Source organism: Staurois parvus, unplaced genomic scaffold (assembly GCF_062004578.1).
Source record: "Staurois parvus isolate SC_StPar_1 unplaced genomic scaffold, SC_StPar_1.0 ptg002181l, whole genome shotgun sequence".
Taxonomy (NCBI): domain Eukaryota; kingdom Metazoa; phylum Chordata; class Amphibia; order Anura; family Ranidae; genus Staurois; species Staurois parvus.
In genome coordinates this window covers 583,498-596,619 of record NW_028319977.1, presented here as the reverse complement: position 1 = coordinate 596,619, position 13,122 = coordinate 583,498, and the positions used below count along the sequence as shown (strand labels likewise).

The 13,122-nt window shown below is 49.9% G+C and overlaps 11 non-coding genes across 11 annotated transcripts; 7 read left to right on the top strand and 4 right to left on the bottom strand.

Annotated features, from left to right (window-relative positions):
• Positions 1-2,164: 2,164 nt before the first annotated feature.
• On the bottom strand, positions 2,165-2,238 carry TRNAN-GUU (transfer RNA asparagine (anticodon GUU)). The gene has a single exon. It is a non-coding gene; the product is annotated as a tRNA-Asn (tRNA).
• A 599-nt stretch (positions 2,239-2,837) lies between these two features.
• Positions 2,838-2,910, top strand: TRNAK-CUU (transfer RNA lysine (anticodon CUU)). Its single transcript has one exon. It is a non-coding gene; the product is annotated as a tRNA-Lys (tRNA).
• A 273-nt stretch (positions 2,911-3,183) lies between these two features.
• TRNAG-UCC (transfer RNA glycine (anticodon UCC)) lies at positions 3,184-3,255 on the top strand. The gene has a single exon. It is a non-coding gene; the product is annotated as a tRNA-Gly (tRNA).
• Positions 3,256-5,484: 2,229 nt separating this feature from the next.
• TRNAN-GUU (transfer RNA asparagine (anticodon GUU)) lies at positions 5,485-5,558 on the bottom strand. Its single transcript has one exon. It is a non-coding gene; the product is annotated as a tRNA-Asn (tRNA).
• Positions 5,559-6,157: 599 nt separating this feature from the next.
• TRNAK-CUU (transfer RNA lysine (anticodon CUU)) lies at positions 6,158-6,230 on the top strand. Its single transcript has one exon. It is a non-coding gene; the product is annotated as a tRNA-Lys (tRNA).
• Positions 6,231-6,503: 273 nt separating this feature from the next.
• Positions 6,504-6,575, top strand: TRNAG-UCC (transfer RNA glycine (anticodon UCC)). The gene has a single exon. It is a non-coding gene; the product is annotated as a tRNA-Gly (tRNA).
• A 2,229-nt stretch (positions 6,576-8,804) lies between these two features.
• On the bottom strand, positions 8,805-8,878 carry TRNAN-GUU (transfer RNA asparagine (anticodon GUU)). The gene has a single exon. It is a non-coding gene; the product is annotated as a tRNA-Asn (tRNA).
• A 142-nt stretch (positions 8,879-9,020) lies between these two features.
• Positions 9,021-9,106, bottom strand: TRNAY-GUA (transfer RNA tyrosine (anticodon GUA)). Its single transcript is given in 2 exon segments — positions 9,021-9,056; positions 9,070-9,106. It is a non-coding gene; the product is annotated as a tRNA-Tyr (tRNA).
• A 371-nt stretch (positions 9,107-9,477) lies between these two features.
• On the top strand, positions 9,478-9,550 carry TRNAK-CUU (transfer RNA lysine (anticodon CUU)). Its single transcript has one exon. It is a non-coding gene; the product is annotated as a tRNA-Lys (tRNA).
• A 273-nt stretch (positions 9,551-9,823) lies between these two features.
• Positions 9,824-9,895, top strand: TRNAG-UCC (transfer RNA glycine (anticodon UCC)). The gene has a single exon. It is a non-coding gene; the product is annotated as a tRNA-Gly (tRNA).
• Positions 9,896-12,797: 2,902 nt separating this feature from the next.
• Positions 12,798-12,870, top strand: TRNAK-CUU (transfer RNA lysine (anticodon CUU)). Its single transcript has one exon. It is a non-coding gene; the product is annotated as a tRNA-Lys (tRNA).
• Positions 12,871-13,122: the final 252 nt, after the last annotated feature.

Sequence of the window (13,122 nt, the reverse complement as noted above, 5' to 3'; positions counted from 1 at the left end):
ATGTCTTGCCTTAGTGACGACTGTGGAAATATTCCTCGGCATCCCAACAGGCTCCGGCCTCCTGCTTTAACTCGCTCGCGGGGTACAGCAGTATCAAGCAACAAGGTTCAGGCATTTCAACCACTGATTCCCAAAGAATCAACTCTGTCACACACAGCGTTTCTAAGTATCTGCCTACCATTCTAACACCCTCAACTGGCAAGATAATGCACCATTTGGAAGAATGCTAAAGAATGTGTCAACAAGGAATGTAGACTGAAGTTGGAGCCGGAAGAAACAATCACGTCCCATGATGCCATCGGCCTTTTCACTTGCATACACTTGGCAGAGGCTGTTGAGATTGTGGGAAACATCTGAAAGGAGGTAAGTCTCTTGACAGCCAAAAAGAACTAAAGCCTGACCAGGTGCATTCATTGCTGACCCTTGAGACTTGAATTGTTCCATGGGGAAAAGACCAAGCCGTTTGTAAAGGCATGTGGATTCTACTTGGGTCAAGATTAGAGCATCAGCACCCCACAAGCTTTTAGTGAACCCATAAAGTCAGTGGACAAATACATCAAGTGTACACGGGAAGAGGCACTGAATAGCAAATGCCCCCTTTTGGACGGCGTCTTACAAGGCAAGGAAGGGGCTGACTTGGGCATGGAGGTCTCCAGGAAACCTACCCACACAGACCGCTATCTGCCTTTTGACTCACACCACCACCCACTGGAACACGAGCTGGGGGTTCTTAGGACTCTGCAATATCCGGCTGACATGGTAGCAACCAAAAGAGTCTAAAGACAAAAGAACACAGATGCAACGCCACCCTTGCGAGGGACGCTGGCGTGTTTGCCCCGGTTTCCCTTGACTTCGCCCCGCAGCCAGGCACAGTGTATTTCTTCAGCCAAATACACACGCGCGCAAACGCTCCTTGCCTTCAATGACCGGACTAGGGCATGTTTGTTTTTGGAGTTTTCTTGTCGAGCTGGGGATAGGGATGGGGAATTGTAGTAGGATACTCCAAAATGAGAACTTTTCACACTGAAGACATCTAGCTGATCTCTTAGTTAAGCAGTATTGACGTCCTGACTGGCTTGAGGCCCTCAGGTCCACCCACCTGGGGCCTCATGGCAGCCGGCGCCAGGCGAGGCAGCCTGCCTCCAGCCCAGCTGTTCAGTCCTCTCCCAGGAAAGACGCTGAGCCCATGTGCTCGCAGAACATAAATGCCACTCCCAGCATGCCACAGGACTGCCCTCCCTTGCAACTGGCCAGGGCGGTATCCGTATTCACGCTGTTCATTTGCCTAGCCCCTACCCATGTTCTGGAAAGCTCTCACAGCTTCCTGAAGGCGGGAATAACTCAGACAAACTCAAACAACATCAGAGAATCATGAGCAGACCTGACTAATCCATGGCAGCACTCTGTTAAGCAGAATACCACACTGAATTTACCCGACAGCCTCTCTGGTAAGCAGAGACCAACTATACAAATCCTAGCGCATGACTAGGAGAGTGCTACCGTGACATCTCAGGAGGGCTTTGAAAGCTTGTGGCTACCCAGACTGGGTCTTGGTTAAAACCTCCGCAAGGTCAGGGAAACAAACTGGGGAGAAGCAGAACACTAGGAGAAATCTAGTCATCCCGTATGTAACTGGAGCGTCGGAAAAACTCAGAAGGATCTTTAAGAAACATTGCATCCCTGTGTACTTCAAGCCCAGCATAGCCCCGGGGCACACGCTTAAACATTGACACTATCTGTATTCCACCTTTTTAACACCTCTATCCAGGCCATTTGACAACAATTGAGGCCTTTGGCCATGTCAATCTAGGCACTTTTAGCTATGCAGGCTTCCTGACACCAACAATGGGATCATGTAAGGTGAAAAAAGGTGCTTCCACAATTCTCACACATCCCCTGGTGTTCAGGTGTGAATAGAAATGCTGGGGTTTGTTCCTGAGACTCAGCGGAAGCGAAGAAGTGGCTTGACTAACCTATGAAAGATCTTGAACATTCCAGAAGAAGAGCAATTGATTGCGACATTATTCTAGTCAGTTTTCAAGGAATGTCTCGAGTGAATGGTTAATCGTCAGCCGTGTGAGACAAGCCAAAGGACGCTATTTGTCTTCTTAGGTTAGGGTGAGACTTGGCAGCGGGCCCTGCTAAGGTAAAGAGAAAGCACGAGCGTCCCTGGGTGGGCTTGAACCACCAACCTTTCGGTTAACAGCCGAATGCGCTAACCGATTGCGCCACAGAGACCACACGACAAGCGTGCTTGAGCTGGCCCAAAGGAGACATGAAAGATGAACTGAAGGTGCCTAAAAAGCTTCCCAATTGCACATTTGTAGTGATAAGAGATTGCCTTCTTTCTAAAAGGCAGAGACGCGGGGTAAAAAGCTCTGCCTTCGAGCCGGAATTGAACCAGCGACCTAAGGATTGCTGCTTTGTCTCTACAGTCCTCCACTCTACCAGCTGAGCTATCGAAGGGAACTGGGAAGAGCAGGTGACACCTTGCATGCTAAGCCAGCGCCGTACACTTTGCATTTGACCTTCTCGGTTGAGGTATTGCTTGATGCCGCCTCGGCCGGAAAGGGCAAATGAATGACTTGGCAGATGTTATGTGGGAGGCTACGGCTTGATGTTTTGCACAGAGAGAAAAGGGTTTGGAATCAGCCAGCGCATTTTGTTGTGATCCTCCAAAGTCACAGCAAAAATGGTGATGTAGCGCCCTGACAGCAAGTGAACAGAGTAGTACTTGGAAGCGCATTGAGTTTAGCCAAAGGAATTATGTCGAAAGCTATCAAAAAGTCTGCGGACTCAGGTGGCTGTGAGAGGCCTTGAAGAGCAAAAGTGCTGTAGCCCGGCTAGCTCAGTCGGTAGAGCATGAGACTCTTAATCTCAGGGTCGTGGGTTCGAGCCCCACGTTGGGCGTGGGACACATTCCGTGTCCCTTTTGCCCGAGTGAAAGGCCTTTGCAAAACTTGTATCTCCAGTTCCTTCATGCGCACTGCACAATCACACCTTTACCGTATCTACTGGCTTGGCTTCCTTTCTCTCCACGAATGGGGAAATATTTCTAGCTGATCTTCCTAGTGGTCACTTGGTACGGCAGCGAATGGACCTTGCGCTGGAGGGGGTCCGTGAGTCAATGTCATGTGTGGCCTTAATTGTATAGAGGTAGCAGGATGCCTGGCGCACAGCCTTGCGTTGGTGGTATAGTGGTGAGCATAGCTGCCTTCCAAGCAGTTGACCCGGGTTCGATTCCCGGCCAACGCAATCTCCTTCTTTGCGCCCTTGACAAAATACCACAGGGCCCCAGGTCCTTATCAAAAGCTCCTTAGATGTCTTGCCTTAGTGACGACTGTGGAAATATTCCTCGGCATCCCAACAGGCTCCGGCCTCCTGCTTTAACTCGCTCGCGGGGTACAGCAGTATCAAGCAACAAGGTTCAGGCATTTCAACCACTGATTCCCAAAGAATCAACTCTGTCACACACAGCGTTTCTAAGTATCTGCCTACCATTCTAACACCCTCAACTGGCAAGATAATGCACCATTTGGAAGAATGCTAAAGAATGTGTCAACAAGGAATGTAGACTGAAGTTGGAGCCGGAAGAAACAATCACGTCCCATGATGCCATCGGCCTTTTCACTTGCATACACTTGGCAGAGGCTGTTGAGATTGTGGGAAACATCTGAAAGGAGGTAAGTCTCTTGACAGCCAAAAAGAACTAAAGCCTGACCAAGTGCATTCATTGCTGACCCTTGAGCCTTGAATTGTTCCATGGGGAAAAGACCAAGCCGTTTGTAAAGGCATGTGGATTCTACTTGGGTCAAGATTAGAGCATCAGCACCCCACAAGCTTTTAGTGAACCCATAAAGTCAGTGGACAAATACATCAAGTGTACACGGGAAGAGGCACTGAATAGCAAATGCCCCCTTTTGGACGGCGTCTTACAAGGCAAGGAAGGGGCTGACTTGGGCATGGAGGTCTCCAGGAAACCTACCCACACAGACCGCTATCTGCCTTTTGACTCACACCACCACCCACTGGAACACGAGCTGGGGGTTCTTAGGACTCTGCAATATCCGGCTGACATGGTAGCAACCAAAAGAGTCTAAAGACAAAAGAACACAGATGCAACGCCACCCTTGCGAGGGACGCTGGCGTGTTTGCCCCGGTTTCCCTTGACTTCGCCCCGCAGCCAGGCACAGTGTATTTCTTCAGCCAAATACACACACGCGCAAACGCTCCTTGCCTTCAATGACCGGACTAGGGCATGTTTGTTTTTGGAGTTTTCTTGTCGAGCTGGGGATAGGGATGGGGAATTGTAGTAGGATACTCCAAAATGAGAACTTTTCACACTGAAGACATCTAGCTGATCTCTTAGTTAAGCAGTATTGACGTCCTGACTGGCTTGAGGCCCTCAGGTCCACCCACCTGGGGCCTCATGGCAGCCGGCGCCAGGCGAGGCAGCCTGCCTCCAGCCCAGCTGTTCAGTCCTCTCCCAGGAAAGACGCTGAGCCCATGTGCTTGCAGAACATAAATGCCACTCCCAGCATGCCACAGGACTGCCCTCCCTTGCAACTGGCCAGGGCGGTATCCGTATTCACGCTGTTCATTTGCCTAGCCCCTACCCATGTTCTGGAAAGCTCTCACAGCTTCCTGAAGGCGGGAATAACTCAAACAAACTCAAACAACATCAGAGAATCATGAGCAGACCTGACTAATCCATGGCAGCACTCTGTTAAGCAGAATACCACACTGAATTTACCCGACAGCCTCTCTGGTAAGCAGAGACCAACTATACAAATCCTAGCGCATGACTAGGAGAGTGCTACCGTGACATCTCAGGAGGGCTTTGAAAGCTTGTGGCTACCCAGACTGGGTCTTGGTTAAAACCTCCGCAAGGTCAGGGAAACAAACTGGGGAGAAGCAGAACACTAGGAGAAATCTAGTCATCCCGTATGTAACTGGAGCGTCGGAAAAACTCAGAAGGATCTTTAAGAAACATTGCATCCCTGTGTACTTCAAGCCCAGCATAGCCCCGGGGCACACGCTTAAACATTGACACTATCTGTATTCCACCTTTTTAACACCTCTATCCAGGCCATTTGACAACAATTGAGGCCTTTGGCCATGTCAATCTAGGCACTTTTAGCTATGCAGGCTTCCTGACACCAACAATGGGATCATGTAAGGTGAAAAAAGGTGCTTCCACAATTCTCACACATCCCCTGGTGTTCAGGTGTGAATAGAAATGCTGGGGTTTGTTCCTGAGACTCAGCGGAAGCGAAGAAGTGGCTTGACTAACCTATGAAAGATCTTGAACATTCCAGAAGAAGAGCAATTGATTGCGACATTATTCTAGTCCGTTTTCAAGGAATGTCTCGAGTGAATGGTTAATCGTCAGCCGTGTGAGACAAGCCAAAGGACGCTATTTGTCTTCTTAGGTTAGGGTGAGACTTGGCAGCGGGCCCTGCTAAGGTAAAGAGAAAGCACGAGCGTCCCTGGGTGGGCTTGAACCACCAACCTTTCGGTTAACAGCCGAACACGCTAACCGATTGCGCCACAGAGACCACACGACAAGCGTGCTTGAGCTGGCCCAAAGGAGACATGAAAGATGAACTGAAGGTGCCTAAAAAGCTTCCCAATTGCACATTTGTAGTGATAAGAGATTGCCTTCTTTCTAAAAGGCAGAGACGCGGGGTAAAAAGCTCTGCCTTCGAGCCGGAATTGAACCAGCGACCTAAGGATTGCTGCTTTGTCTCTACAGTCCTCCGCTCTACCAGCTGAGCTATCGAAGGGAACTGGGAAGAGCAGGTGACACCTTGCATGCTAAGCCAGCGCCGTACACTTTGCATTTGACCTTCTCGGTTGAGGTATTGCTTGATGCCGCCTCGGCCGGAAAGGGCAAATGAATGACTTGGCAGATGTTATGTGGGAGGCTACGGCTTGATGTTTTGCACAGAGAGAAAAGGGTTTGGAATCAGCCAGCGCATTTTGTTGTGATCCTCCAAAGTCACAGCAAAAATGGTGATGTAGCGCCCTGACAGCAAGTGAACAGAGTAGTACTTGGAAGCGCATTGAGTTTAGCCAAAGGAATTATGTCGAAAGCTATCAAAAAGTCTGCGGACTCAGGTGGCTGTGAGAGGCCTTGAAGAGCAAAAGTGCTGTAGCCCGGCTAGCTCAGTCGGTAGAGCATGAGACTCTTAATCTCAGGGTCGTGGGTTCGAGCCCCACGTTGGGCGTGGGACACATTCCGTGTCCCTTTTGCCCGAGTGAAAGGCCTTTGCAAAACTTGTATCTCCAGTTCCTTCATGCGCACTGCACAATCACACCTTTACCGTATCTACTGGCTTGGCTTCCTTTCTCTCCACGAATGGGGAAATATTTCTAGCTGATCTTCCTAGTGGTCACTTGGTACGGCAGCGAATGGACCTTGCGCTGGAGGGGGTCCGTGAGTCAATGTCATGTGTGGCCTTAATTGTATAGAGGTAGCAGGATGCCTGGCGCACAGCCTTGCGTTGGTGGTATAGTGGTGAGCATAGCTGCCTTCCAAGCAGTTGACCCGGGTTCGATTCCCGGCCAACGCAATCTCCTTCTTTGCGCCCTTGACAAAATACCACAGGGCCCCAGGTCCTTATCAAAAGCTCCTTAGATGTCTTGCCTTAGTGACGACTGTGGAAATATTCCTCGGCATCCCAACAGGCTCCGGCCTCCTGCTTTAACTCGCTCGCGGGGTACAGCAGTATCAAGCAACAAGGTTCAGGCATTTCAACCACTGATTCCCAAAGAATCAACTCTGTCACACACAGCGTTTCTAAGTATCTGCCTACCATTCTAACACCCTCAACTGGCAAGATAATGCACCATTTGGAAGAATGCTAAAGAATGTGTCAACAAGGAATGTAGACTGAAGTTGGAGCCGGAAGAAACAATCACGTCCCATGATGCCATCGGCCTTTTCACTTGCATACACTTGGCAGAGGCTGTTGAGATTGTGGGAAACATCTGAAAGGAGGTAAGTCTCTTGACAGCCAAAAAGAACTAAAGCCTGACCAGGTGCATTCATTGCTGACCCTTGAGACTTGAATTGTTCCATGGGGAAAAGACCAAGCCGTTTGTAAAGGCATGTGGATTCTACTTGGGTCAAGATTAGAGCATCAGCACCCCACAAGCTTTTAGTGAACCCATAAAGTCAGTGGACAAATACATCAAGTGTACACGGGAAGAGGCACTGAATAGCAAATGCCCCCTTTTGGACGGCGTCTTACAAGGCAAGGAAGGGGCTGACTTGGGCATGGAGGTCTCCAGGAAACCTACCCACACAGACCGCTATCTGCCTTTTGACTCACACCACCACCCACTGGAACACGAGCTGGGGGTTCTTAGGACTCTGCAATATCCGGCTGACATGGTAGCAACCAAAAGAGTCTAAAGACAAAAGAACACAGATGCAACGCCACCCTTGCGAGGGACGCTGGCGTGTTTGCCCCGGTTTCCCTTGACTTCGCCCCGCAGCCAGGCACAGTGTATTTCTTCAGCCAAATACACACGCGCGCAAACGCTCCTTGCCTTCAATGACCGGACTAGGGCATGTTTGTTTTTGGAGTTTTCTTGTCGAGCTGGGGATAGGGATGGGGAATTGTAGTAGGATACTCCAAAATGAGAACTTTTCACACTGAAGACATCTAGCTGATCTCTTAGTTAAGCAGTATTGACGTCCTGACTGGCTTGAGGCCCTCAGGTCCACCCACCTGGGGCCTCATGGCAGCCGGCGCCAGGCGAGGCAGCCTGCCTCCAGCCCAGCTGTTCAGTCCTCTCCCAGGAAAGACGCTGAGCCCATGTGCTCGCAGAACATAAATGCCACTCCCAGCATGCCACAGGACTGCCCTCCCTTGCAACTGGCCAGGGCGGTATCCGTATTCACGCTGTTCATTTGCCTAGCCCCTACCCATGTTCTGGAAAGCTCTCACAGCTTCCTGAAGGCGGGAATAACTCAGACAAACTCAAACAACATCAGAGAATCATGAGCAGACCTGACTAATCCATGGCAGCACTCTGTTAAGCAGAATACCACACTGAATTTACCCGACAGCCTCTCTGGTAAGCAGAGACCAACTATACAAATCCTAGCGCATGACTAGGAGAGTGCTACCGTGACATCTCAGGAGGGCTTTGAAAGCTTGTGGCTACCCAGACTGGGTCTTGGTTAAAACCTCCGCAAGGTCAGGGAAACAAACTGGGGAGAAGCAGAACACTAGGAGAAATCTAGTCATCCCGTATGTAACTGGAGCGTCGGAAAAACTCAGAAGGATCTTTAAGAAACATTGCATCCCTGTGTACTTCAAGCCCAGCATAGCCCCGGGGCACACGCTTAAACATTGACACTATCTGTATTCCACGTTTTTAACACCTCTATCCAGGCCATTTGACAACAATTGAGGCCTTTGGCCATGTCAATCTAGGCACTTTTAGCTATGCAGGCTTCCTGACACCAACAATGGGATCATGTAAGGTGAAAAAAGGTGCTTCCACAATTCTCACACATCCCCTGGTGTTCAGGTGTGAATAGAAATGCTGGGGTTTGTTCCTGAGACTCAGCGGAAGCGAAGAAGTGGCTTGACTAACCTATGAAAGATCTTGAACATTCCAGAAGAAGAGCAATTGATTGCGACATTATTCTAGTCCGTTTTCAAGGAATGTCTCGAGTGAATGGTTAATCGTCAGCCGTGTGAGACAAGCCAAAGGACGCTATTTGTCTTCTTAGGTTAGGGTGAGACTTGGCAGCGGGCCCTGCTAAGGTAAAGAGAAAGCACGAGCGTCCCTGGGTGGGCTTGAACCACCAACCTTTCGGTTAACAGCCGAACGCGCTAACCGATTGCGCCACAGAGACCACACGACAAGCGTGCTTGAGCTGGCCCAAAGGAGACATGAAAGATGAACTGAAGGTGCCTAAAAAGCTTCCCAATTGCACATTTGTAGTGATAAGAGATTGCCTTCTTTCTAAAAGGCAGAGACGCGGGGTAAAAAGCTCTTCCTTCGAGCCGGAATTGAACCAGCGACCTAAGGATTGCTGCTTTGTCTCTACAGTCCTCCGCTCTACCAGCTGAGCTATCGAAGGGAACTGGGAAGAGCACGTGACACCTTGCATGCTAAGCCAGCGCCGTACACTTTGCATTTGACCTTCTCGGTTGAGGTATTGCTTGATGCCGCCTCGGCCGGAAAGGGCAAATGAATGACTTGGCAGATGTTATGTGGGAGGCTACGGCTTGATGTTTTGCACAGAGAGAAAAGGGTTTGGAATCAGCCAGCGCATTTTGTTGTGATCCTCCAAAGTCACAGCAAAAATGGTGATGTAGCGCCCTGACAGCAAGTAAACAGAGTAGTACTTGGAAGCGCATTGAGTTTAGCCAAAGGAATTATGTCGAAAGCTATCAAAAAGTCTGCGGACTCAGGTGGCTGTGAGAGGCCTTGAAGTGCAAAAGTGCTGTAGCCCGGCTAGCTCAGTCGGTAGAGCATGAGACTCTTAATCTCAGGGTCGTGGGTTCGAGCCCCACGTTGGGCGTGGGACGCATTCCGTGTCCCTTTTGCCCGAGTGAAAGGCCTTTGCAAAACTTGTATCTCCAGTTCCTTCATGCGCACTGCACAATCACACCTTTACCGTATCTACTGGCTTGGCTTCCTTTCTCTCCACGAATGGGGAAATATTTCTAGCTGATCTTCCTAGTGGTCACTTGGTACGGCAGCGAATGGACCTTGCGCTGGAGGGGGTCCGTGAGTCAATGTCATGTGTGGCCTTAATTGTATAGAGGTAGCAGGATGCCTGGCGCACAGCCTTGCGTTGGTGGTATAGTGGTGAGCATAGCTGCCTTCCAAGCAGTTGACCCGGGTTCGATTCCCGGCCAACGCAATCTCCTTCTTTGCGCCCTTGACAAAATACCACAGGGCCCCAGGTCCTTATCAAAAGCTCCTTAGATGTCTTGCCTTAGTGACGACTGTGGAAATATTCCTCGGCATCCCAACAGGCTCCGGCCTCCTGCTTTAACTCGCTCGCGGGGTACAGCAGTATCAAGCAACAAGGTTCAGGCATTTCAACCACTGATTCCCAAAGAATCAACTCTGTCACACACAGCGTTTCTAAGTATCTGCCTACCATTCTAACACCCTCAACTGGCAAGATAATGCACCATTTGGAAGAATGCTAAAGAATGTGTCAACAAGGAATGTAGACTGAAGTTGGAGCCGGAAGAAACAATCACGTCCCATGATGCCATCGGCCTTTTCACTTGCATACACTTGGCAGAGGCTGTTGAGATTGTGGGAAACATCTGAAAGGAGGTAAGTCTCTTGACAGCCAAAAAGAACTAAAGCCTGACCAAGTGCATTCATTGCTGACCCTTGAGCCTTGAATTGTTCCATGGGGAAAAGACCAAGCCGTTTGTAAAGGCATGTGGATTCTACTTGGGTCAAGATTAGAGCATCAGCACCCCACAAGCTTTTAGTGAACCCATAAAGTCAGTGGACAAATACATCAAGTGTACACGGGAAGAGGCACTGAATAGCAAATGCCCCCTTTTGGACGGCGTCTTACAAGGCAAGGAAGGGGCTGACTTGGGCATGGAGGTCTCCAGGAAACCTACCCACACAGACCGCTATCTGCCTTTTGACTCACACCACCACCCACTGGAACACGAGCTGGGGGTTCTTAGGACTCTGCAATATCCGGCTGACATGGTAGCAACCAAAAGAGTCTAAAGACAAAAGAACACAGATGCAACGCCACCCTTGCGAGGGACGCTGGCGTGTTTGCCCCGGTTTCCCTTGACTTCGCCCCGCAGCCAGGCACAGTGTATTTCTTCAGCCAAATACACACGCGCGCAAACGCTCCTTGCCTTCAATGACCGGACTAGGGGATGTTTGTTTTTGGAGTTTTCTTGTCGAGCTGGGGATAGGGATGGGGAATTGTAGTAGGATACTCCAAAATGAGAACTTTTCACACTGAAGACATCTAGCTGATCTCTTAGTTAAGCAGTATTGACGTCCTGACTGGCTTGAGGCCCTCAGGTCCACCCACCTGGGGCCTCATGGCAGCCGGCGCCAGGCGAGGCAGCCTGCCTCCAGCCCAGCTGTTCAGTCCTCTCCCAGGAAAGACGCTGAGCCCATGTGCTCGCAGAACATAAATGCCACTCCCAGCATGCCACAGGACTGCCCTCCCTTGCAACTGGCAAGTGCGGTATCCGTATTCACGCTGTTCATTTGCCTAGCCCCTACCCATGTTCTGGAAAGCTCTCACAGCTTCCTGAAGGCGGGAATAACTCAGACAAACTCAAACAACATCAGAGAATCATGAGCAGACCTGACTAATCCATGGCAGCACTCTGTTAAGCAGAATACCACACTGAATTTACCCGACAGCCTCTCTGGTAAGCAGAGACCAACTATACAAATCCTAGCGCATGACTAGGAGAGTGCTACCGTGACATCTCAGGAGGGCTTTGAAAGCTTGTGGCTACCCAGACTGGGTCTTGGTTAAAACCTCCGCAAGGTCAGGGAAACAAACTGGGGAGAAGCAGAACACTAGGAGAAATCTAGTCATCCCGTATGTAACTGGAGCGTCGGAAAAACTCAGAAGGATCTTTAAGAAACATTGCATCCCTGTGTACTTCAAGCCCAGCATAGCCCCGGGGCACACGCTTAAACATTGACACTATCTGTATTCCACCTTTTTAACACCTCTATCCAGGCCATTTGACAACAATTGAGGCCTTTGGCCATGTCAATCTAGGCACTTTTAGCTATGCAGGCTTCCTGACACCAACAATGGGATCATGTAAGGTGAAAAAAGGTGCTTCCACAATTCTCACACATCCCCTGGTGTTCAGGTGTGAATAGAAATGCTGGGGTTTGTTCCTGAGACTCAGCGGAAGCGAAGAAGTGGCTTGACTAAACTATGAAAGATCTTGAACATTCCAGAAGAAGAGCAATTGATTGCGACATTATTCTAGTCCGTTTTCAAGGAATGTCTCGAGTGAATGGTTAATCGTCAGCCGTGTGAGACAAGCCAAAGGACGCTATTTGTCTTCTTAGGTTAGGGTGAGACTTGGCAGCGGGCCCTGCTAAGGTAAAGAGAAAGCACGAGCGTCCCTGGGTGGGCTTGAACCACCAACCTTGCGGTTAACAGCCGAACGCGCTAACCGATTGCGCCACAGAGACCACACGACAAGCGTGCTTGAGCTGGCCCAAAGGAGACATGAAAGATGAACTGAAGGTGCCTAAAAAGCTTCCCAATTGCACATTTGTAGTGATAAGAGATTGCCTTCTTTCTAAAAGGCAGAGACGCGGGGTAAAAAGCTCTGCCTTCGAGCCGGAATTGAACCAGCGACCTAAGGATTGCTGCTTTGTCTCTACAGTCCTCCGCTCTACCAGCTGAGCTATCGAAGGGAACTGGGAAGAGCACGTGACACCTTGCATGCTAAGCCAGCGCCGTACACTTTGCATTTGACCTTCTCGGTTGAGGTATTGCTTGATGCCGCCTCGGCCGGAAAGGGCAAATGAATGACTTGGCAGATGTTATGTGGGAGGCTACGGCTTGATGTTTTGCACAGAGAGAAAAGGGTTTGGAATCAGCCAGCGCATTTTGTTGTGATCCTCCAAAGTCACAGCAAAAATGGTGATGTAGCGCCCTGACAGCAAGTGAACAGAGTAGTACTTGGAAGCGCATTGAGTTTAGCCAAAGGAATTATGTCGAAAGCTATCAAAAAGTCTGCGGACTCAGGTGGCTGTGAGAGGCCTTGAAGTGCAAAAGTGCTGTAGCCCGGCTAGCTCAGTCGGTAGAGCATGAGACTCTTAATCTCAGGGTCGTGGGTTCGAGCCCCACGTTGGGCGTGGGACGCATTCCGTGTCCCTTTTGCCCGAGTGAAAGGCCTTTGCAAAACTTGTATCTCCAGTTCCTTCATGCGCACTGCACAATCACACCTTTACCGTATCTACTGGCTTGGCTTCCTTTCTCTCCACGAATGGGGAAATATTTCTAGCTGATCTTCCTAGTGGTCACTTGGTACGGCAGCGAATGGACCTTGCGCTGGAGGGGGTCCGTGAGTCAATGTCATGTGTGGCCTTAATTGTATAGAGGTAGCA